Below are 24,414 nucleotides of genomic sequence, written 5' to 3' on the forward strand. Positions count from 1 at the left end.
TATGAAGCTAAGGGCGTCGCGCTCTGATCACTCAACCAACACTCTTTTAACACCTTAAGAGGCCCTCGCGCCTCATGTCCATAGACGAGCTGGAAGGGCGAGAATCCTAGCGACTCTTGTTTACTGTCCCGAACAGCAAACAAAAGCAGGTCAACTCCCTCGTCCCAATCCTTCCCAGTCTCCAGACAGAAGGTGCGCAGCATGAGTTTTAGTGTCTGGTGAAATCTCTCTACCACCCCCTGTGACTGAGGGTGATAGGCCGAAGACCTCAACTGCCGGACTCCCAGGGTTTGCATTACCTGATTAAACAACCGGGAAGTAAAATTGGAACCCTGATCTGACTGCACCACTGTAGGAAGGCCTACTTGAGTGAAGAAGTGGGTTAAGGCTTTGATAACATTCTTCGCTGTGATGCGGCGCAAGGGAATGGCTTCAGGATAACGGGTTGCACAATCAATAATGGTTAGCAAGAACTGATGACCACGAGGGGTCTTAGGTAAGGGACCGACACAATCTATGACCACCTTACTAAAGGGCTCTTCAATGACTGGGATAGGCTGCAGAGAGAATGGTTTAACACTGGGGTTCGGTTTCCCCGCTACCTGACAATCATGGCAAGTGCGACAGTAAGAGCTGACGTCTTTCTTCATCCTAGGCCAAAAGAACTGGGATAAAATTTTTGCATAAGTCTTCCTAACTCCTAAATGACCACCCACCCCATCATGAGCGATACTAAGTATGTCCTGCCGCAAAGGTTTGGGAATAACAACTTGATGATGAACTAACCAAGGGTGATTGGCAGGAGAATTGGAGGGACGGAACTTCCGCATTAATACACCAGACCTAGTGTAGTAGCAATTTGATTCTTGCTCAGCTTCTGTCTCAGTGACTGACCTATTGAGAAAACCTACCAGCTCAGGATCCCCTGCTTGTAGCTCAATAAACTTACTTCTAGTGATGGGAGAGGAACCAAAACTAGTGACATCTGGGTTCCTATCTCCATCAGAACTACTCTGGAGGTTATCTGGTTGTGGGGAATCCTCAAAAAATTCACTGAGACCAAGATCAGTATGGTCCGGCTGAACAAGATTATCCTCGGACTTCTCACAGTCCTGGAGGGAAACTTCATCAACTTCGCTAGTCTCTTCTACCTCTGTACTGCGGCTCATGCTACGGGTCACAGCACACGCAGGGAACAACCCTGGAAAGTCTACTTCTAACTGCACAGTATTATTCTCGGCAGTGGGACAAGATGAGATCACAATATTAGGGAACATCATGTCACCAACGAGGTCATTTCCTATCAATAGACAGACCCCTTCTACAGGTAAGCTATCTACTACTCCTAACGTGACATAGCCTGACTTTATGGATGACCGCAGGTACACTTGACAAAGGGGAATACGCGACCCACCGGTCAAACCGTTCACAAGCACCCAGCTACCAGTATAGCATGAATCCAGGAATGGAGCAGCTTCTTTAGTAACAAGAGATAAGGCTGAGCCTGTGTCTCTCAAGAGTTTAACAGAAATGGGTTGACTGAATTGATCCAAAGCTAAGGAACCAGGAGAACAAAATGGTTCAAAGGTTGATATCATAGAAGAGGGGGAAGCATTCAGGGCAACAGTCTGACTGAGGGCAGTGACACAGGGCTCCAATAATTTCTCCGATTGCTCGGCCACCCTGACCAAAAGAGTGGGGGATCCTTGGCGAGAGGAATTTCTTTTCTTTAACTTGAGACAGTCGCTGATGACATGTCCTAGCTTCTTACAGTACCTACAATTAGAGTTTCTCTCACCAGTAGGAGTGGATCCACCTGTCCCATGGACCATAGGCTCACCCGGGGTAGATGATGCAGAACCTGAGGGTCGGGTTGGTATGACAAGAGGCAGGGACCCCGATGTAGATGTTGGTGTGGGCCGCTTGAAGGAAGTGAAGGACTGGGACATGGGAGCATAAGACCTGGAATTTACATTTCTATTAGTTAAGGAATAATGGTCAGCCACTGGACCAGCATCAGCTAGGGTACAGATACCTCTCTGATCCAAGTGTGCTCGAATGTCGCCTGGGATACACTTTCTAACCTCCTCTAGCAGGATTAGTTCAACAAGCTTGTCATGTTCTACATGGGCAGACTCACTTTCAATCCACCTCCGACAAAGAACCTGTTTCTGCCTGAAGAACTCCACAAATGTTTGTTTGTCAGTCTTCCGGCAGTTACGGAACTGTTGCCGGTAGGCTTCAGGAACAAGTTTATACGCGCTCAAAACCGCGGACTTAAGAAGGGCATAGTCTCGACATTGATCCTCAGAGAGGGCAGAAAAAACATCTAATGCTTTACCAGTGAAAGATCTATAAATAAGTTGAGACCATTGAGAAACAGGCCACTTGTTAAGTCGGGCAATTTTCTCAAAAAGAGAGAAGAATTTGTCTGGTTCTTCCTCATTAAATTTAGGAACACTGTTGAGACATTTGTCTACACTGAATGTTGAAGTATTACTACCTTGAGCCAAACCTCGTTGTTTGAGAGTTTCCAGCTCCACCTCGAGTCTTTTGAGTTCAACTTGTAAGGCCAAATTACTTGGTGTAACAATTTCCTCTGAATTTCCCGACGGTTGGGCTATGATTTCATTGTCAATAAGGTAGTTGAGGACAGCCTCTTCTAACCTAGACTTATTCATGGAAGAGCGGCCTTCTACTTCATAATAAGCAGCGAGGGATTGCCACTCTGCCTTAGTAAGCCCCTTCAGTACTTCGGCTGAAGGTGAAGCCAAAAAGCTTTCCAGGTCAAACATGTTGAATTCAAAATCGAGTAGCGAAAAAAAAAGTAACCGTGGCAGCTAAGCTAACTAGCTAGCTAATTAATAATGTCAAAATGCAATAAACTGTGAAACACAGCAAGGGATTAACCAAACACCTGGTACACAAGATAAGGGTTAACTCACCAGTAGCTTAAGCAATAACAGGAGCAATATAAATGAACACTGTGAACACAGCAACTTGCATTCAAAAATACTTTGCGATGAAACAACACCTGGCGAGTAACAACACTTGATATGACAACAATGGCGGTTAGCTCCCGGACACAGGCCCCCACTTGTCGCGATCCCAATATCCTTTATACTTGGGGAGTGAATCCTACCCCAAGTTATTAACAAATAAAGGTACAAATAGGGAACACGGCAATAATTATCTCCACCAAATACCTACTCAACTAAATGTACTTGAAAAAGTAAGAACAGTTGAAATAAGTGAACCACAAAAGGGAAGATAATTAATTAATTCAATTTATGTTTTAAAGGGAGTAATGATTAGCAAACATGAATTTAAGGGAATAAGTAATTGTATAATAAAATAAGAGTGATGCCGGAAGGGCAAAAATATGCTGTAAGGAGTTAGACCAAACAAATATTACTTAACATTACTATATTACACAAGACATACGAAATATATATATACAACAATCAATACAAAATGATTATCCCTACCAAACAGGAGATACCTTACCACCAGGATCCCATCCTAGGCCTAACTAAACGTGTCACTAATACCTGATACCCCTAGGGCATTGCAGAAAACTTGATAAAGCACTAGACAAGGGTCAAGGCTAGAGAACGAATAGAAACGTCTAACCTACGCCACGGATTTTCGCTACTGGGGAAGCGTGGGTACGCCGCTGAGAGCGCGTCTCATAATCACGTGATCTAGACATTTGCTGGATATTTTATATAATTAATTAATATTACTCTTGAGTTGACTTAACAGAGTAAGACAATGATGCATATAAATTACATACATAAATATACAATTAACCTAAGTAACTAAGAACAATAATAATATAATAAGTACAATTAACAAATTATTAGTAGCTTGTGTGAAATGGAAGCGTGAACAGATGCCTCAAGCTATGCGAGATCCCGAGTGCTACAGGCACGTGACAGTACGATGAAAGCATGCTCTGTTCTTGTAAGATTTTGGGATTCAACCACAAACAGCATTAAATCTGGGTTATTAGAGGTGATCAATGTATATGGTGATGAATCATCTACAGGATCAACAGGGGAAAATTTGTATAATTTAATTATGAAAACATTAGAAACACATCGAATTCCACATGAGAACCTGATTGGCTTTGTTGCTGACGGCGCTAGTAACATTGTGGGAGAACACAATTCTGTAAGCAGCAGACTACGTATTATACTGCCAGACTGGGGGTCACTAATGCTACTGGGGAATACTTAACTCTAATCTTAATTTCTAAGGGTCGCTGCCACCAGACCCCCTCTGGACAGCATGTAGCTCCTTAGGTAGCGTGCAGAGTGGACTAGGCATTGGGTTAGGTTTGTCATTGACCAGATCGATAAGGGGAAAGAAGGGTGAAACCATAACATGTCTTAACTAATTTATTCGTTATAAACTATATGGTAACAAAAAAATACAGTTGAGCTGGCCTTCCTCAGAAGAACAACGATAAGTTTGGTTACCCTGCTTACAATATCATTCATCACTTCGGACTGCTCCACCTGTATGGAATATAGCACCTTAGGTCATCATACATAGTAGCACCTTCTCAACACACCCGTTACCCTCCACACCTGCAGGTATGGGACTCCTTGTAATTTCTAGGTATACCTAACAGGCACCTCGTTCGCACACCGCCCTCGGTGGGTAGAGACGAGGGCTACACCAAGAGACATACCAGTACTATTTCTACGCCTGGTATTATAGGTCGCTCCAATTGACAACCGCAGAGTTTCTTAAGCGTTTCCTTATTTGTTCTATTCATTTGGGGTGGTGTGCTGGGGATCCACAGATTCACAGTGGAAGTGCATGACCACTGTGGTGTGGCCTTCACAGTGTGGTCATGGCTGACACCCGGTAGGCGCTCAGAACGCGTCGTCCTATGTTGGGAGAAGTCGAGGCGTCACTCAGAATACTGCCGGAGGGGCTTTCGTCACCACACATTAGTACACTATGACTTCACTTTATGACATCAGGCAAGGTTTTAAGATGTAAAAACTGCTAGATAAGTCCTTTTTAGGGCTGATTAAAGCATGATGAAGGACACTGACCTGTGTTGGGAGAAGTCGTGCGTCACTGAGGGTGATGTCCCGACTCCCACCCTCCTCTCTGTTTAGAACATAAGAACATAAGAAAGTGGGATACTGCAGGAGGCCGACTGGCCCATACAGGGCAGATCCCTTTCACACCCATCCCAGCACTTCCATGTGCCTATCCAACTTCGTCTTGAAGCTCCCTAGCGTCCCCGATCCTACTATAGCACTCGGTAGCCTATTCCACATATCCACAACTCTATTACCAAACCAGTGCTTGCCTATATCCTTTCTGAATCGGAATTTATCTAATTTAAAGCCATTTGTTCTAGTTATTTCGTTATTACTGAGCTTCAGAACATCTTCCATTTTACCCTTGTTAATCCCACTTACCCACTTGAACACCTCTATCATATCTCCCCTAACTCTACGCCTCTCTAATGTACATTTAGGCCTACAGTTTCCAATCTTCAATTTTCACTTTGGATTCCTATGGTTCCCACATCTCCATTTTCCTATCTATTGTGACATCATGCTTTATAAATACATATCTTAATCCTAAATTACACACTAAGGTAAGGGTCTGGTTTGCTAATTCCTGGGTAAATTCATTGGGTTATAATATCAACGCGCCCGAGGCGGCCTAGGCGCCAAATCAAACAAAGCCTAGCATCGTATTTTCATGGCGTGGGTATACAAGATATTCTTTTTGAAGCATAGTTTCTAGATCACTTCCAACACATCACATAGTTCTGATACCTTTATCCTTTTTCCAGATCATTGTTCTCATGTATTTTCATATGATATCTGTGGAAGTTATGTTCGCTACACGTTCACAGACGTAAATAGTATGACCTTCAAACCATGATCCACACTTAGTTCTACAGTACACTAGCCCGGCTCAACTGGACTTTCCCAATCATCTTATGGATACCCTGAATTCTCCTTAATGCTATGAATACATACAATTAACATTATATAACTGTACCTGGGTACAATACAATACATGGTCTAGTAACTTTGAGTAGGTGAGTTATCCTTTAACAACGTTTCCCGTTTTCTGAGATTCTACGAGCGCAGTGGATTTGAATGTTAAATAGCGTAATACGAATTAAATGGGATTTTTAGGAATGACAATGATATGCGTAGTACAGTATCACTATTCCTGGTATAACCATACTGAAATGTATTTGTCATTCTATTCACTTATGCGCTTCGGAGGCTGCAAAGACGCTACCACATGAATTTAAGGAATTTCAATCATTCTGTACTGTCAAACCACACAAAGTTCTGCATGTTAATCAAACCCGCTGGTTATCATTCCACCAGGCACTTGAAAGAGTATTAGAGCAGTGGCAGAGCCCCTAAAAATGTTTTTTACTTTAAAAGAATCAGAGGAAAGATTGGTGGCCGGACAACAAATAGCAGAGAGTCTTAGGGACCCTTCACTTTTATTGTACTACAATTTTCTTAATTTCATATTGCCCAAATGTAACAAGTTAAATCTACTGTTTCAGAGAGAGTCACCAACTATTCATTTGTTACACGATAGTATATGTCAGCTTTACAGGAATCTTTTGAGATATTTTTGTCGTCATGAAGCTTTTCAAACGGGTAATCTTGATGCAGTTGATCCCAGAAATAAAGAAAATCACCTCCCAATAGGCCAAATATACTTGGGAGCAACAATACATGGCCTACTGTAAAGTGAACAATATAGAGAACTCCCTAATATGGTCAAGGATGTACAATTGAGATGTTGTATCTTCATGATAAACCTTTGTGTGCAATTACGTCAAAGATTTGAGTTTGGCAGCAAGTTTTTATGGATGTGTTCATATCTGTAATCAAATAGGGTATTTGATAATAAATCCAGGAATTAGATGCCATCCTTATGCGACTTAGTGAAGGCGGTGCCCCGCATATACAGTGGCAGTGTGGGGTATGAGATTGTTTGGTTCATACTCAGGATGGAATGGAGAAAGGAAACTCACAATGTGCTCTCTATATACATGTTGTATTGGATGTACAATGCAGCTTGGCGCTGGGAAGGCAGCATGGTTACAAGCGTGATGTAGAGAGAGCTGGTTGGTGAGGATGCTCAGAGAAGGACAGCTTGTGGGTCGCCATGCTCGCCGGCGGGAGAGAGGACCGCCAGGCAGGCGGAGGAGCGAGGACCGCCAGGCAGGAGGAGGTGTTGCTGGCTGTGGCTGAAAGTAGAGAGAGAGATCACCACGAGGTCAGGTCTTAAATAGCGGGGGTAGGCGTGGCTTAGCAGTTGACCCCCGCTCCGTGGTGTATGGCGGCGCTGGTTGACCTAGACCACGAGGCATACACTGGGAAATTGGTGGGGTCGGCTAGGCAGCGACAAACAGCGTTTGTAGGGGAGAATTCCACTACAATACTCCCCCTTCCCTCCAGGCGGTGTAGGAGACTTGTTGTCTGCAGAGTTGCTTAGCACATGTGAGGCAGAACGGGCGGTGCATGCCTCATGTGAGACAACGGCGATGGCGTGGATGAGCCGGTCGCTGGATACAACTGTCTATATACACACTATCTGTGGGAGAAGAGAGGGAGAAAAAGGGTGTGTGGAGGCGATGAATGTTGTGCTTCCCTCACGGCAGGAACAGAGTCGTCAGATGCGCCTGCTGGGGTGTGTGGGCCTGGGTCAGGAGCAGGGGCTGCGTCAGCAGAAGCGGATGAGGGCTCGTGACAGCAGCTGGGTCCACGACAGCAGCAGGGTGCAGGACATTAGCAGGGAGTACCTGAGGGAGAAAAGAGGGGTGTGTGGGTCCGCACTCAGGAACAGAGGCCGCATCAGGGGCGGCAGGGGTTACTGCTGGGCCGGGGTCGGCGTCTGAGGCAGGACGGGTGTGCTGGGGTCGGAAGAGGAGCGACTGTCTGCTTAGAGTAGCAGAGCTGCTCTAGGGTGTCTGACCTGCGGTGTAGAGACAGTAGCTGTAGAGCCGATGAGAGCTGCTTCTGGGTGGATAAGCCAGTCTTCCATGTTGCTTGAAGACTGGGAGCGTGATCAGTTTCTCCTCCATCCTGTGTGAGTGCGAATCTCCGGGGTCACCATTTGTGGGGTATGAGATTGTTTGGTTCACACTCAGGATGGAATGGAGAAAGGAAACTCACAATGTGCTCTCTATATACATGTTGTATTGGATGTACAATGCAGCTTGGTGCTGGGAAGGCAGCATGGTTACAAGCGTGATGTAGAGAGAGCTGGTTGGTGAGGATGCTCAGAGAAGGACAGCTTGTGGGTCGCCATGCTCGCCGGCGGGAGAGAGGACCGCCAGGCAGGCGGAGGAGCGAGGACCGCCAGGCAGGAGGAGGTGTTGCTGGCTGGGCTGTAGGTAGAGAGAGAGATCACCACGAGGTCAGGTCTTAAATAGCGGGGGTAGGCGTGGCTTAGCAGTTGACCCCCGCTCCGTGATGTATGGCGGCGCTGGTTGACCTAGACCACGAGGCATACACTGGGGAATTGGTGGGGTCGGCTAGGCAGCGACAAACAGCGTTTGTAGGGGAGAATTCCACTACAATACTCCCCCTTCCCTCCAGGCGGTGTAGGAGACTTGTTGTCTGCAGAGTTGCTTAGCACATGTGAGGCAGAACGGGCGGTGCATGCCTCATGTGAGACAACGGCGATGGCGTGGATGAGCCGGTCGCTGGATACAACTGTCTATATACACACTATCTGTGGGAGAAGAGAGGGAGAAAAAGGGTGTGTGGAGGCGATGAATGTTGTGCTTCCCTCACGGCAGGTACAGAGTCGTCAGATGCGCCTGCTGGGGTGTGTGGGCCTGGGTCAGGAGCAGGGGCTGCGTCAGCAGAAGCGGATGAGGGCTCGTGACAGCAGCTGGGTCCACGACAGCAGCAGGGTGCAGGACATTAGCAGGGAGTACCTGAGGGAGAAAAGAGGGGTGTGTGGGTCCGCACTCAGGAACAGAGGCCGCATCAGGGGCGGCAGGGGTTACTGCTGGGCCGGGGTCGGCGTCTGAGGCAGGACGGGTGTGCTGGGGTCGGTAAGAGGAGCGACTGTCTGCTTAGAGTAGCAGAGCTGCTCTAGGGTGTCTGACCTGCGGTGTAGAGACAGTAGCTGTAGAGCCGATGAGAGCTGCTTCTGGGTGGATAAGCCAGTCTTCCATGTTGCTTGAAGACTGGGAGCGTGATCAGTTTCTCCTCCATCCTGTGTGAGTGGTCAATCTCCGGGAGTCACCATTTGTGGGGTATGAGATTGTTTGGTTCACACTCAGGATGGAATGGAGAAAGGAAACTCACAATGTGCTCTCTATATACATGTTGTATTGGATGTACAATGCAGCTTGGTGCTGGGAAGGCAGCATGGTTACAAGCGTGATGTAGAGAGAGCTGGTTGGTGAGGATGCTCAGAGAAGGACAGCTTGTGGGTCGCCATGCTCGCCGGCGGGAGAGAGGACCGCCAGGCAGGCGGAGGAGCGAGGACCGCCAGGCAGGAGGAGGTGTTGCTGGCTGTGGCTGAAGGTAGAGAGAGAGATCACCACGAGGTCAGGTCTTAAATAGCGGGGGTAGGCGTGGCTTAGCAGTTGACCCCCGCTCCGTGGTGTATGGCGGCGCTGGTTGACCTAGACCACGAGGCATACACTGGGGAATTGGTGGGGTCGGCTAGGCAGCGACAAACAGCGTTTGTAGGGGAGAATTCCACTACAGCAGTATACAAGTTTTAGACGATCAATGGAGAGACTTAGATGTGATTGCTATACCACCCGAGATTAAGGACAGCAGTGACATAGTGGACGTTTATACAAAACTAAGGGAACTTAAGGACGGTGTAGGTGTTTCCCAATTTAAGGACCTTTGTACATTTGCTTTGCAGGTATTGTCTCTTCCAACATCCAATGCAGATGCAGAGAGACTATTTTCTAAATTGAATTTAATAAAAACAAAATCCAGAAACGGTTTGAAAACTCCCTCTATTAATTCATTAATAGTCTTGTCTGAGGCTGTGAAATTCCAGGGTGGATGTATAAATTTTACACCAAATCATAGGATGCTAACTTCCATTTGATATTTTTTGTTCAATTAGTGTTTAAGGTTCCCATGTTATGTTACATTATTATATGATTTTAGGGTTTTTGTATGTGTATGTTTATATTTTGCCAAGACACTACAATAGTTATACCTAAAATTCATGCTTTTTAATGTCCATTAATACCCAACGAAAACGTGAGGAAAAATAACGTCATAGAGTTGAGGAATTAACGGCAGCGCTGGGCTGGACCTCCTCCTGCCGGGGTGGCCCTCCTCCTGCTGGGTTGGCCCTCTCCTGCCGGGGTGGCCTTCCTCCTGCCGGGTTGGCCCTCTCCTCTTGCCGGGTTGGCCCTCTCCTCCTGCCGGGTTGGCCCTCTCCTCCTGCTGGGGTGGCCCTTTCTTCCTGTCGGGGTAGACCTCTTCATCCCGGGGTGGCCCTCCTCCTGCCAGGCTGGACCTCTGTCGGGGGTGGCTACTTCAACCCGGGTGGTGGAGCCGTGGCAGTGGCTGTGGTGGGCCAGTAGTGGCTGTGGCGGGGCAGTGGTTGTGGTGGGGCAGTGGCGGGCAGTGGCTGCGGTGGGCAGTGGTTGTGGTGGAACAGTGGCGGGCAGTGGCTGCGGTGGGGCAGTGGGTGTGATGGGGCAGTGTGGATGTGGTGGGGCAGTGGTGGTGGAGGGCAGTGGCGACAGTGGCTGTGGTGGGGCAGTGGCTGTGGTTGGGCAGTGGTGGTGGTAGGGAGTGGTGGTGGTAGGGCGGTGGCTATGGTGGGGCAGTGGTGGGCCAGTAGTGGCTGTGGTGGGCCAATAGTGGTTGTGGTGGGGCGGTGGTGGGACAGTGGCGGACAGTGGCAGTGGTGGGACAGTAGAGTGGCTGGTGGGGCGGTGGCGGAGCAGTTGTTGTGGTGGGGCAGTGGCTGTGGTGGGGCCGTGGTACCAGTAGTGTGTGGGGGCCAGTAGTGGCTGTGGTGGAACAGTGGCGAGACAGTGGCGGGCAGTGGCTGTGGTGGGGCAGTGGTGGGCCAATGGTAGCTGTGGTGGGGCAGTGGCAGTGGTGGGGCAGTGTGGTGGCGGTGGTAGGGGCAGTGGTGATGAGGTGGTGGGGCAGTGGCTGTGGTGGGGAAGTGGCGGAGCAGTGGTGGTGGTTGGGGCAGTGGTGGTGATGGGGCAGGTAGTGTGGCGGCGGTGGGGCAGTGGCTGTGGTGGGGTTGTAGCTGTGGGGGGTCAGTGGTGTTGGTGGTGGGTCATTGGCTGTAGTGGGGGTCAGTGGCTGGTGGTGGTGTGGCGGTGGTGGGTCAGTGGCTGTGGTGGGGCAGTGGTGTGGCTGTGGTTTGGCTGTGGTGGGGCGGTGGTGTGGCTGTGGTTGGCTGTGGTGGGGCAGTGGCTGTGGTGGGGCAGTGGTGGTGGTGGTGGGGTGGGGCAGTGGTGGTGTGGTGTTGCAGTGGTGGTGGTGAGCTGTGTGGTGGTGGTGGGCAGTGGTTTGGCTGCGGCGGTGGGGCAGTGGCTGTGGTGGTGGCACAGTGGTGGTGGTGGTGGGTCATTGGCTGTAGTGGAGGTCAGAGTGGCTATGGTGGGTCAATGGCTGTGGTGGAACAGTGGCAGTGGCGGAGCAGGGACTGTGGTGGGGCAGTGGCGGAGCAGGACTGTGGTGGGGCAGTGACGGACAGTGGTGGTGGTGGGGCAGTGGCGGAAGTGGTGGTGGTGGGGCAGTGGTGGTGTGGCAGGACAGTGGTGGTGGTACGGCAGTGGCGGAGCAGTGGCTGTGGTGGGGCAGTGGTGGTGGGTGGGGCCTTGGTGGTATGGGAACAGTGGTGGCGGAGCAGTGGTGTGGCGGCGGTGGGGCAGTGGCTGTAGTGGGGCAGTGATGGTGGTGGGGCAGTGTTGGTGGTGAGGCAGTGGCGGGCAGTGGTGGTGGTGGGGCAGTGACGGAGCAGTGGTGTTGGTGGGGCAGTGGCGGTGGTGGGCAGTGGTGGGGCAGTGGCGGTGGTGGGCAGTGGTGGAGACGGTGTGGTGGGGTAGTGGCAGACAGTGGTGTGGTGGGGCAGTGGTGGTGGTGGGGCAATGGCGGAACAGTGGTGGTGGTAGGGCAGTGGCTGTGGTGGGGCAGTGGTGGGGTGGCGGGCAGTGGCTATGGTAGGACAGTGGTGTGGCGGCGGTGGTGGTGGGACAGTGGTGGCGGAGCAGTGGTGGTGGTGAAGACGTGGTGGTGGAGCAGTGGTGGTGGTGGGGCAGTGGCTGTGGTGGGGCGGTGGTGGGGCAGCGGTGGTGGTGGGGCAGTGGCGGAGCAGTGGCTGTAGTGGGGCAGTTTTGGTGGAGACTGGCGGAGCAGTGGTGGCTGGGCAGTGGTGGTGGGGCAGTGGCAGAGCAGTGGTGGGGCAGTGGCAGGCAGTGGTGTGGTGGTGGGGCAGTGGCAGACGGTGGTGGTGAGGTGAGGCAGTGGCAGAGCAGTGGTGGTGGTGGGGCAGTGGCAGGGAGTGGTGGTGGTGGGGCGTGGGGCAGTGGTGGTGGTGGGTCAGTGGCGGATCAGTGGCTGTAGTGGGGCAGCAGTGGCTGTGGTGGGGCTGGTGGTGGGGCAGTGGCGGGCAGTGGTGGTGGTGGGGCAGTGGTGAGGCAGTGGCGGTGGTGGGGCAGTGGCTGGGGCAGTGGTGTGGCGGCGGTGGGGCAGTGGTGGTGGTGGTGGAGCAGTGGTGTGGCGACGGAGCAGTGGTGTGGCAGGACAGTGGTGGCGGAGCAGTGGTGTGGTGGGGCGATGGTGGGGCAGTGGCGGGCAGTGGCTGTGGTGGGGCAGTGGTGTGGTGGGGCAGTGGCTGTGGTGGTGGCAGTGGTGGTTGGGGCTGTGGTGGGTCAGGGTGGCTGTGGTGGGGCAGTGGTGGCGGCGGTGGGGCAGTGGGTGTGGCTGTGGTGGGGCAGTGGCTGTGGTGGGGCAGTGGTGGAGCAGTGGCTGTGGTGGGGCATTGGTGTGGCGGCAGTGGGGGCAGTGGTGGTGGTGGTGGAGCAGTGGTGTGGCGACGGAGCAGTGTGTGGCGGGACGGTGGTGGCGAACTGATGGTGTGTGTGGGGCGGTGGTGGGGCGGTGGCGGAGCAGTGGCTGTGGTGGGGCAGTGGTGTGGTGGGGCGGTGGCTGTGGTGGTGGCGCAGTGGTGTGGTGGGGCTGTGGTGGGTCAGTGGCTGTGGTGGGCAGTGGTGGCGGTGGTGGGGCAGTGGGTGTGGCTGTGGTGGGGCAGTGGCTGTGGTGAGGCAGTGGGCAGTGGCTGTGGTGGGGCTGTGGTGTGGCTGTGGTCGTGGTTGGGCGGTGGTGGTGGAGGCAGGCGGAGCAGTGGCTGTGGTGGGGCGGTGGTGGTGGGTCAGTGGCTCCAGGGGGTCAGTGGCTGTGGTGGGGTAGTGGTGTGGTGGTGGTGGGGCGGTGGTGGTGGTGGTGGGGCAGTGGTGTGGTGGGGCAGTGGTGTGGTGGGGCAGTGGTGTGGTGGTGCAGTGGTGGGGTGGTGGTGGGGGCAGTGGCGGGCAGTGGCTGTGGTGGGGCAGTGGTGTGGTGGGGCAACAGCCTAGTGGGGGCAGTGGTGGGCAGAGTGGCTGTGGTGGGGCTGTGGTGTGTTGTGGTCGTGGTTGGGCGGTGGTGGTGGGGGAAGCGGGCAGTGGCTGTGGTGGGGCGGTGGTGGTGGGTCAGTGGCTCCAGTGGGGGTCAGTGGCTGTGTGGTGGGGAATAGTGGTGTGGTGGTGGTGGGGCGGTGGTGGTGGTGGTGGGGCAGTGGTGTGGGTGGGGCCAGTGGTGTGGTGGGGCAGTGGTGTGGTGGTGCAGTGGTGGGTGGTGGTGGGGCAGTGGCGGAGCAGTGGCTGTAGTGGGGCAGCAGTGGCTGTGGGGCACTGGTGGTGGGGCAGTGTGGGACAGTGGTGGTGGTGGGGCAGTGGTGGAGCAGTAGTGGTGGTGGGGCGGTGGCGGGCAGTGGCAGTAGTGGGGCAGTTTGGTGGTGGGGCAGTGGTGGTGGTGGAGCAGTGGTGGTGTTGCGGTGGGGCAGTGGCGGACCAGTGGTGGCGGTGGGGCAGTGGCGGAGCAGTGGTGGTGGTGTGGAACGTGGCGGAGCAGTGGTAGTGTGGGGCAGTGGCGGAGCAGTGGTGGTGGTGGGACAGTGGCGGGCAGTGGTGGTGGTGGGGCAGTGGTGAGGCAGTGGCGGTGGTGGGGCAGTGGCTACAGTGGGGCAGTGGTGTGTGGCGGTGGGGCGAGTGGCTACAGTGGGGGCAGTGGTGTGGCGGCGGTGGGGGCAGTGGTGGTGGTGGAGCAGTGGTGTGGCGACAGACGGTGGTGTGGCGGGACAGTGGTGGCGGAGCAGTGGTGTGGTGGGGCAGTGGTGGTGGTGGGGCAGTGGCGGGCAGTAGCTGTGGTGGGGCAGTGGTGTGATGGGGCAGTGGCTGTGGTGGTGGCAGTGGTGGTGTGGGGCTGTGGTGGGTCAGTGGCCGTGGTAGGGGCAGTGGTGGCGGCAGTGGGGCAGGTGGGTGTGGCTGTGGTGGTGGGCAGTGGCTGTCGTGGGGCAGTGGTGGAGCAGTGGCTGTGGTGGGGCTGTGGTGTGGCTGTGGTCGTGGTTGGGCGGTGGTGGTGGGAAACAGCGGAGCAGTGGCTGTGGTGGGGCGGTGGTGGTGTGTCAGTGAAACCAGTGAGTGGGGGTCAGTGGCTGTGGTGGGGACAGTGGTGTGGTGGTGATGGGGCGGTGGTCGTGGTGGGGCGTGGTGGTGTGGTGGGGCAGTGGTGTGTGGGCGGTGTGTGGTGGTGTGCAGTGATGGGGTGGTGGGTGGTGTGGCAGTGGTGGTGGGGTGGCGGTGGGGGCAGTGGCGGAGCAGTGGCTGTGGTGGGGCAGTGTTGGTGGTGGAGCAGAGCTGGCGGTGAGCGCTAGTGGTGGGTCAGTGGTGGGTGGTGGTGTGGTGGTGGTGGGGGCAGTGGCAGGAGCAGGAGTGGCTGTGGTGGGGCAGTGTTGGTGGGTGGAACAGAGGTGGCGGTGGGGCTGTAGTGGTGGGGCGGGTGGTGGTGGTGTGGGTGGTGGTGGGTGTGTGGGGGTGGGGTGGTGGGGTGTGGTTTCGGTGGGGCAGCAGTGGTGGCGGAGAGGCTGTAGTGGGGCAGTGGTGGTGTGGCGGCGGTGGGGCAGTGGCGGAACAGTGGTGGTAGTGGGGCAGTGTCGGGCAGTGGTGGTGGTGGGGCAGTGGCGGAGCAGTGGTGGTGGTGGGGCAGTGGTGAGGCAGTGGCGGTGGTGGGGCAGTGTGGTTACAGTGGGGCAGTGGTGGTGGTGGAGCAGTGGTGTGGCGACGGGCAGTGGTGTGGCGGGAGGAGGTGGTGGCGGAGCAGTGGTGTGGTGGGGCAGTGGTGGTGGTGGGACAGTGGCGGAGCAGTAGCTGTGGTGGGGCAGTGGTGTGGGTGGGGCAGTGGCTGTGGTGGTGGCACAGTTGTGGTGGGGCTGTGGTGGGTCAGTGGCTGTGGTGGGGCAGTGGCTGCAGTGGGGCAGTGGTGGAGCAGTGGCTGTTGTGGGGCTGTGGTGTGCTGTGGTGTGTGGTGGGGGCAGTGGTGGTGGGAAGCGGTGGAGCAGTGGCTGTGGTGGGGCAGTGGTGGTGGGTCAGTGGCTCCAGTGGGGGTTCAGTGGCTGTGGTGGGTCAGTGCCTGTGGTGGGAGCAGTGTGGTGGTGGTGGGGCAGTGGTGGTGGAGGGGGCGGTGGTGGTGGTGGGGCAGTGGTGGTGTGGTGGGGCGTGGTGTGGTGGTGCAGTGCCTGTGGTGGGGCTGTGGTGTGTGGTGGTGGTGGGCAGTGGTGGTGGGTGGGGCTGTGGTGGGGTGGTGGTGGTGTGGCAGTGGTGGTGGGGTGGCGGTGGGGCAGTGGCGGAGCAGTGGCTGTGGTGGGGCAGTGTTGGTGGTGGGGCAGAGGTGGCGGTGGGGCTGTAGTGGTGGGGCAGTGGTGGTGGTGGTGTGGTGGTGGTGGTGCAGTGCTGGAGCAGTGTGGTGGGGCAGTGTTGGTGGTGGGCAGAGGTGGCGGTGGGGCTGTAGTGGTGGGGCAGTGGTGGTGTGTGGTGGTGGTGGTGCAGTGGTGGTGTGGCGGCGGAGGTGGTGGGACAGTGGTGGGGAGCAGTGGTGTGGCCTGGGTGGGAGCAGCGGTGGTGGGGAGAGTGGCTGGAATGGGGCAGCTGGTGCGGCGGCGGAGGTGGTGGGGGCAGTGGTGGCGGAGCAGTGGTGTGGCGGCGGTGGGGCGTGGTGTGGTGGCGGAGAAAGGCTGTCAGGTGGGGCAGTGGTCGTGTGGCGGCGGTGGGGCAGTGGCGGGCAGTGGTGGTAGTGGGCAGTGGTGGCGGAGCAGTGGTGTGGCGGCGGTGGGGCAGCAGTGGTGGCGAGAGAAAGAGGCTGTAGTGGGGCAGTGGTGGTGTGGCGGCGGTGGGGCAGCGGCGGTGGTGGTGGGACAATGGTGGCGGGACAGTGGTGGCGGGCAGTGGTGATTTGGGGCAGTGGTGGGGCAGTGGCGGAGCAGTGGCTGTGGTGGGGCAGTTGCGGAGCAGTGTTGGTGGTGGAGCAGTGGTGTGGCGGCGGTGGTGGTGGGACAGTGGCGGGCAGTGGTGGTGGTGGGGCAGTTGCGGAGCAGTGTTGGTGGTGGAGCAGTGGTGTGGCGGTGGTGGTGGGACAGTGGCGGAGCAGTGGTGGTGGTGGGACAGTGGCGGAGCAGTGGTGGGGCAGTGGCGGGCAGTTGTGGTGGTGGGGCAGTGGTGGTAGTCGGGCAGTGGCTGTGGTGAGGCAGTGGTGGTGACGGGCAGTGGTGTGGCGGCGATGGGGCAGTGGCTGTTGAGGGCAGTGGCTGTGGTGGGTGGGCAGTGGGTGTGTGGATGTGGTGGGGCAGTGGCTGTGGTGGGGCAGTGGCAGTGGTGGGGCAGTGGTGGTGGAGCAGTGGTGTGGCGGCGGTGGAGCAGTGGCTGTGGTGGGGCAGTGGCTGTGGTGAGGCAGTGGCTGTGGTGGGGGTCAGTGGCTGTGGTGTTGGCGCGGTGGTGGTGGGTCAGTGGCTCTAGTGGTGGGGCTGTGGCCGTGGTGGGGCAGTGGTGGTGGTAGGTCAGTGCCTGTGGGGGGCTGTGGCTGTGGTGGGACAGTGGCTGTGGCTGTGGTGGGGCAGTGGCTGTGGTGTGGTGGTGGGGCAGTGGCGGGCAGTGGCTATGGTGGAGCAGTTGGTGGTGGTGTGGCAGTGGCTGTGGTGTGGTGGTGGGGCGGTGGTGGGGCAGTGGTTGTGGTGGTGGTGGGGCGGTGGTGGGGCAGTGGTTGTGGTGTGTGGTGGTGGGGCGGTGGTGGGGCAGTGGTTGTGGTGTGGTGGTGGGGCGGTGGTGGGTCAATGGCTGTGGTGGGGCAGTGGTGGTGGTGGGGTGGTGGTGGGGCGGTGGTGGGGCAGTGGTTGTGGTGTGGTGGTTGGGCGGTGGTGGGGCAGTGGTTGTGGTGTGGTGGTGGTGGTGGTGGTGGTGAGTCAGTGGCAGTGGTGATGGTGAGGCGGCAGTGGTGTGGCGGTGGTGGTGGTGGGTCAGTGGGTGTGGTGGGGCGGTGGTGGGTCAGTGTCAGGTGGAGCAGTGGTGGTGGCGCAGTTTTGTGGTTGGTCAGTGGCTGTGGTGGGACAGGGGCAATGGTGGTGGGTCAGTGGCTGTGGTGGGGCAGTAGTGGTGGCGCAGTTCCAGTAGCGGGTCAGTGGCTGTGGTGGATTGAATTGAATTGAAACGGTTTATTTAGTCATAAAAACACAAATACAGGGTGGATAATAATAACAATATTAACATGGCTGAGCCAGTTGAGAACTTGAGTTCTCTTTGAGGCACGTGATATATACTATACATTTATCTCAAGGAACCATTATGTAACATTTAGTATCATGTTGAATAGAACAATAGCATGGTGGTAATAAGAACATCTCATAATGTTACTACCGTTATCTCATATACTATAGGAATAGCCGTGTGGTGGAAAGATTGCAAAAAATTCGTAGAGTGGAAAAAATCTGGTCCCATGTCGATGGTTTCTTTAGGAAGGCATTAATTAACCATTTTATTTACGCTGGAAAACGATGCTAGCCGGCGGTTGCGCGCTAGTCAAGCACGAGCGTTAGAACTTTCACGCTTTGGTAAACTGTACTGTAGTGGACCTCTCCCCTACAACTGCGTATCGCATTCCAATGCCACAGTATCCTAGCAACCAGCCACCTGCTACGTCTACCCTAGCAACGGAGTCAAGAAACTGGCGAGTTCCCACGGGTTTACTTCCGGCTGCTGTGTATATAAGCTCTGTCTCTCCATTGAGATTCATTCTGCCCTACGTTCCTGAACACGCAGCATCTCCTCTAACAGAGCTCCTGCACATCTACCTCCTTCAGCACGCTACTCACTGAACGTGTCTTCTGAGCAAGTTCCTCACCACACGGCATCTCCAGGACCAGACTGTCTTGTATATAATATATTTTATATAAGAAAACCACCACCTAGAGTTTCCATCAATCCATCCTGAGTGCTAGACAACATAATATCACCTAACCCTACAGTACCACTGGACTAGCCACCGGGCACGAAGGGCCTACGATCACTTGTCTAATGTACTATAGGACTAGGCGTCTGTCTGTCTGTTCTGGGCAGCCGAAACGGCAAAATCGTTTTTCATCAAACTTGGTGGAAAAATCGCAAATAATTCGTAGAGTGGAAAAACCTGGACCCATGACGATGGTTTCTTTAGGAACACATTAATTAACGATTTTATTTACGCTGACAATGGATGTCGCTGTACGCTGTCAGCCGGTCGTACGATTGCAGTTATTGTATGGCTCCCTCTTCCTCCCCCCACTTTTTCTCGTTAGCCTACTTTTTTTTTTTTAAAGTTGTTTGGATTAGTAAAGGAAGGTAGATGATTAAATAGAAGAATAAAGAAGGGGAAACAGACAATTGTTGGAGATAACAGGTGGGGGGGAGCTGAGTTTCATCATGTGTCTGGATGCCCAGTTTCAACTTTACCAGAGCATTTTCGGACCTTACGAGGCTACAGTGTGTACTTATTCCTGTGGCTGACTGTACATAGAAAAGGAGAAGAGATAAAAAGATAATAACAGGAATGCATGGAGAAGATGACTACAATAGACACAGGGCGAATATAGGCAGTGAAACAGACAGGAGGTTGACAAAAATAGACAGATTCATACATGCACAAATAGACAATATAGCAACTAACATGATAGACAGACAGACAGACAACTGACTGACTGGTTCACATTAGACAAACAGGCAGACACACGCCAACAACGGATAAGACAGACAAATTTGATGACACAAAGAGTACAGATGGGCTTACAGTCAAACACCACGCAGACGAACAGACAGTTGGGATGGCAATAGACAGGACGGATAGACTTGAGACAGATTAGAAGGCATATATAAACAAGAATAACAACAAATTGACCATGGCTGCGTCAGTGAGGGTAGCTGGTCTTACATCCACCAGCGTAAATAATAAGATGCATTGAAAACGAACACCCTCGCGTGGAAAGAACATCGATTGTCGGTCAGTTATGTGAGATGGGCCGAAAACTGACTAACGTAGATGATGACTATGATGACTCAACACAGGTGATGACTTAAGCAGATGGTGACTAATCTAACCAGAATCAAGGTCACTTCTCTTCAAAATATAATATATCTCGGAGTGATCATCTGTGATTCATAATATTTTTTTTAACCTCTCCTTATGGCAAATACTTCTTTAACTAATTATTCTAACCTTCATTCTATTCCTTCCTATAGTATATGAGATACTGTAAGTATCTCGACCATGACCAGACCATGATTATAACAACCACAACCATGATTATAACAACCACGACCATGATTATAACAACCACAACCATGATTATAACAACTACGACCATGATCATAACCACGACCATGATTATAACAACCACGACTATGATTTTAACAACCACGAGTATGATTATAACAACCACGTCCATGATTAAAACAACCATGAGTATGGTCATAACAACCACGACCATGATTATAACAACCACGACCATGATTTTAACAACCACAAGTATGATTATAACACCTACGACTATGATCATAACAACCACGCCCATGATTATAACAACCACGACCATGATTATAACAACCACGACCATGATTATAACAACCACGACCATGATTATAACAACCACGACTATGATTATAACAACCACGACTATGATTATAACAACCACGTCCATGATCATAACCACGACCATGATTATAACAACCACGACCATGATTATAGCAACCACGACTATGATTATAACAACCACGACTATGATTATAGCAACCACGACTATGATTATAACAACCACGACCATGATTATAACACCCACGACTATGATAATAACCACGATCATGATTATAACAGCCACGCCCATGATCATAACAACCACGACCATGATTATAACAACCACGACTATGATTATAACAACCATGACTATGATCATAACAACCACGACCATGATTATAACAACCACGACCATGATTATAACAACTACGACCATGGTTATAAGTACGGCCATGATTAAAGCAACCTCGACTATGATTATAACAACCACGACTATGATTATAACAACCACGACCATGATTATAACACCACGACCATGATTATAACAACCACGACCATGATTATAACAACCACGACCATGATTATAACAACCATGACTATGATCATAACAACCACGACCATGATTATAACAACCACGACCATGATTATAACAACTACGACCCTGATTATAACAACTACGGCCATGATTATAACAACTACAACCCTGATTATAACAACTACGGCCATGATTATTACAACCACGACTATGATTATAACACCTACGAATATGATTATAACAACCACGACCATGATTATAACAACCACAACCATGATTATAACAACCAAGACCATGATTATAACAACCGTGACCATGATTTTAACAACCACGACCATGATTATAACAACCACGACCATGATTATAACTACCACAACCATCTATCTAATATACTATAGGAATAGCCGTGTGTCTGTGTGTGTGTCTGTTCTGGGCAGCCGAAACGGTGCATTCGTTTTCATCAAACTTGGTGGAAAAATAGCATAAAAAAAATCGAAGAGTGGAACAAGCCTGGTCCCATGTCGATGGTTTCATTAGGAAGGCATTAATTAACCATTTTGTTTATGCTGGAAAACGATGTCGCTGTATGCTGTCAGCCGGACGGGGGTTGAGCGATAGCCAAGCACTAGTGTTCGAACTTTCACGCTTTGGTAAACTGTACCACAGGACTCGCCACCGGGCACGAAGGGCCCACGATCACTTGTCTAATATACTATAGGACTAGGCGTCTGTCTGTCTGTTCTGGGCAGCCGAAACGGCACAATCGTTTTTCATCAAACTTGGTGGAAAAATCGCAAATAATTCGTAGAGTGGAACAAACCTGGTCCCATGTAGATGGTTTTTTTAGGAACGCATTATTTAACGATTTTATTTACGCTGGCAATGGATGTCGCTGTCCGCCGGCCGGCTGTTGGGAGATAGCCAAGCATTAGCGTTCGAACTTTCACGCCTTGGTAAACTGTACCACCGGACTCGCCACTTCAATATTTATTAATTTTATTTATTTATTATTTTTTTTAGTTTATTTTTTATTCATTTATATATTCATAAATTACAGTGGAATTGAAAAACATAAGTATAATAGGGGAGCAGTACAACATGGGTTGTACAGTAACAAGGTTGAACAAGAGGACAGCTGTCAGGATTATGTCTAGTTGGCAATGATGTTTATTGCAATGGTAATTACTTATCTATTTACATGATTATTTCTGATAAAACGGTTTTGATGGTACAGTAAAAACAGGTACTGTAAATATAGTAGGTGTTACAAGAAATATTAATACTTACACAATAGATACTTTTTAAGAGATGATTTAAAGGAAGGGAGCGTAGTCTTTGCTGGGATGGGTGGGGGTAAGTTGTTCCACACCGTGATATTTTATGGAGGTCTGGGATTGAGAGGAGCACATGGAGGGTGGTCTTAGTAGCTCTGGGTGCTTAAGTTGTATCTCTGATTATTCCGGAACTGGAAACAATTATTGTCAAGCAAGTGATTGACAGATTTGTAAACAAAGAGGGCACAGCAGTAAGTGTTAATATCTTCGAATTTTAACATTTTCAATATAGCAAATTTTTCGTTTGTGTGATCTGTTTTTTTTCAAGTAGGTCATTGTTCGTACAACTCTCTTTTGTGCAGTAACCAGAGATTGTGTTTTTGAAGAGCCAGAGGCCCCCCATAGTGTGTGACAGTGTATCAGGTGTTGGTAAACAAGATCATGATAGTTCTTTCATTGCTGTGAGAGAGAGTGACTGTCGAGTGTGATACTGCACTGTTAATTGACTTTGCTGTGAATGGCTTGTATGTGGTTTCTCCAGTTAAGTTTCTCATCAACAATAACTCCGAGGAATTTAGTATTTTGTTCACGTTTAAGTTTTGTGTTACTTCTGGTCCACCTGACGACGAAGCTGGGATCGACTGAGAGCTGCTGTGAGAGAGAGTGAGAGAGAAAGTGAGTAAGAGAGAAAGAGATAAAACTCATGTGCTAACCAGGGATCGAACCTGGGACCTTCTATGTGTAAGACAGATCTGATAACCACTACACCATAAGTACTTGATGTTATTGGTTCGTATCCCGTATTCTGTGTTATGCTGTTATGCTTGCTAACAATATGTAACCGAGCCAGTACATGCCCACAGTGACAACAGAAGGTAACAGAGAGCCAGTACATGCCCACGGTGCCAACAGTACGTAACAGAGAGCCAGTACATGCCCACAGTGCCAACAGTGCGTAACGGAGAGCCTGTACATGCTCACAGTTGACAACAGTACATAACAGAGAGCCAGTACATGCCCACAGTACCAACAATGCGTAACCGAGAGCCAGTACATGCCAACAGTTGCCAACAGTACGTAACAGAGAGCCAGTACATGCCCACAGTTGACAACAGGCTGAACGGTAACGAAAGGATGAAACTAAAGTAAAATAATTACGACAGATTACCCCTGTAACAAAAAAAAAACAAACAAACAAAGTCTACCCATTAAAAAGTACGTTTTTTTTATTATACTATGAAAGAAAACGAACGTGAATAAAGTTACGTCAATGAGATTAAATGAAGGACTTAATTAAATAACTTTGAATGGATTTAAAAGAAGGATTAAATGTTTTTGAATGAGATTAAATACGGCAATTAAATGACATTGAATGAGATTAAAGATGTTACCGTAGTATTAAAGAGAACACTAACAATAATAAGGAGAATGTAGGTCATTTGCGCGGGAAACGTCATAGAAGAACAGTTTAGAATTATGTGAAATATTGATTGTAAAGATAAAATTATCGAGTTTTGTTGATAATGATGATGATAATAATGATGGCAATAATGATAATGATGATAATAATAATGATAATGTAGTTAATTAAAGAAATTAACCTAGATATAGTTTACATAGTGGAACTTTATTAAATTTTTCAATATAAATTATACGTCATCTTGTTGGCGGTCCTCAACAACTAATCACAAGACCTCTAGATACTCACCAACCTATGACAACATATTATTATCAGTCTCAACACCCAATGAAAAGACCTCAAGACACTGTCCACTCTGTGACGTCATATAGCTAGTGTTCCGCACAAAAACCTTTTAATATGAGTTGCTGTTGATGACTTGGTTCAGTAGACGCGGCACAGTAGTGGAAGCAGAAATGCGTGTGTGTGTGTCTTTCTCTCTCTCCCTCCCTCCCTCCTTTCTCTCTCCCTCCCTCCTTTCTCTTTTCCTCCCTCCTTTCTCTCCCTTCTCACCCCCTCCTCTCTCTCTTTTCCCTAATCATAAATAGTACTGCTCATCCCCAAGTAGTATTTCCCACCATTTATAATACTTGCCAAATCTTCCCCAACACTTAATAGTTCTCCCCAACACATAATAGTCCTCCCAAAACATAATAGTCCTCCCCAACCCTTAATAGTCCTCCCCAACCCTTAATAGTCCTCCCCAACCCTTAATAGTCCTCCCCAACCCTTAATAGTCCTCCCCAACCCTTAATAGTACTCCCCAACACACAGTAGTCCTCTCCAACACATAGTAGTCCTCCCAACACATAGTAGTCCTCCCAAACCCTCAATAGTCCTCCCCAACCCTAATAGTCCCCCAACCCTTAATAGTCCTCCCCAACCCTTAATAGTCCTCCCCAACCCCATTAGTACTCCTCAACACACAGTAGTCCTCCCCAACACATAGTAGTCCTCCCAACACATAGTAGTCCTCCCAAACCCTCA

At 51.2% G+C, this 24,414-nt stretch overlaps 1 non-coding gene across 1 annotated transcript; it reads right to left on the reverse strand.

Annotated features, from left to right (window-relative positions):
* Positions 1–22,672: 22,672 nt before the first annotated feature.
* Trnav-uac lies at positions 22,673–22,745 on the reverse strand. The gene has a single exon. It is a non-coding gene; the product is annotated as a tRNA-Val (tRNA).
* Positions 22,746–24,414: the final 1,669 nt, after the last annotated feature.

The sequence above is a fragment of the Homarus americanus genome, unplaced genomic scaffold (assembly GCF_018991925.1).
Source record: "Homarus americanus isolate GMGI-L3 unplaced genomic scaffold, GMGI_Hamer_2.0 scaffold24694, whole genome shotgun sequence".
NCBI lineage: Eukaryota > Metazoa > Arthropoda > Malacostraca > Decapoda > Nephropidae > Homarus > Homarus americanus.